This window comes from Bison bison, unplaced genomic scaffold (genome assembly GCF_000754665.1).
Source record: "Bison bison bison isolate TAMUID 2011002044 unplaced genomic scaffold, Bison_UMD1.0 scf7180017864144, whole genome shotgun sequence".
Classification (NCBI taxonomy): Eukaryota; Metazoa; Chordata; class Mammalia; order Artiodactyla; family Bovidae; genus Bison; species Bison bison.
The window spans coordinates 2004639-2005494 of NW_011494716.1; the positions used below are offsets into that span (position 1 = coordinate 2004639).

Sequence of the window (856 nt, forward strand, 5' to 3'; positions counted from 1 at the left end):
CCCTCCCCTGCTTCCCAGGGGCTGAGCCTGAGTGGGGCTCTGGGCCCTTCAGCGTGGAGCCCAGGCTGCCTGCCCCTCCCAGGCAGGGTGCGGCCACCTCCCTGTGGTTACTGTGGCCCTGCCTGCCGTGGACGCTGGGCCGTGAGCCTGATCCAGTGGTTTCTCCATGGAAACGGACAGGCCTTCCTCCTCTCTCCCGGTCTGGGTGGCTCTGCTCTGGCCTGCTTTGAGAGCCTCCCCTCTGTTGGCAGCACGCTATGCGGGCGCCCCCAGGAGACGGTCCGGCAGCACCAGCTGAGCGTGCAGTGACAACAGCGGAGCCCCCGGGGCAGGAGGGTCACCACTGGCGGTCTCCTAGGTACGGGAAGACTTCTCAGTGAAGCTGACGGTTTCCGTGGTACCGGCCTGGCTGGTAAGGACAGCAGGTTCCTGGCCCTGCCTGGGCACCCGCCTTGGAGCCTTGGTGCAGCGCTGGCACGTGTGGGCAGGAGCACTGGCTCCGTAATAAAACACCTGAACCTCATTCCTCTGATTTTCTGGGGCGCGCTTCACTCGCTAGGTAGCTCTGTCAGGAGGGGCTCTGCACAGGTGGTCCTGCCGCAGGGCCGGGATGGGGCAGCGGAGGTCACCCGGGCGCTGCCCTCCCCTCACTGTGCCTCATCAGCCAGGACCACAGGCCAGCACCGAACCTGCACCACCGGAGTGTAAGTTTTATTTTCCCACAAATGACCTACGCTGCCTAGGGCCCCAGGCCGCCCCACCTGGGCAAACCTCAGCGTGGCCTGGGGACGCTCCCCGCGGCCCTGCCGGCTCCGGGCTTCAGCCGGGGTCTGACGAGATGACAAGAGACCCCATC

General features: G+C 66.2%; 1 protein-coding gene across 1 annotated transcript in view; it reads left to right on the plus strand.

Moving 5' to 3' along the window:
- NUDT16L1 (nudix (nucleoside diphosphate linked moiety X)-type motif 16-like 1) overlaps positions 1 to 523 on the plus strand; it is a 2344-nt gene extending 1821 nt beyond the window's left edge. The window contains exon 4 of the mRNA XM_010840414.1: positions 252 to 523. The gene's annotated coding sequence lies outside the window, so the exon portion shown is untranslated. The remainder of the gene's footprint in view (positions 1 to 251) is intronic.
- The last annotated feature ends 333 nt before the right edge of the window (positions 524 to 856 follow it).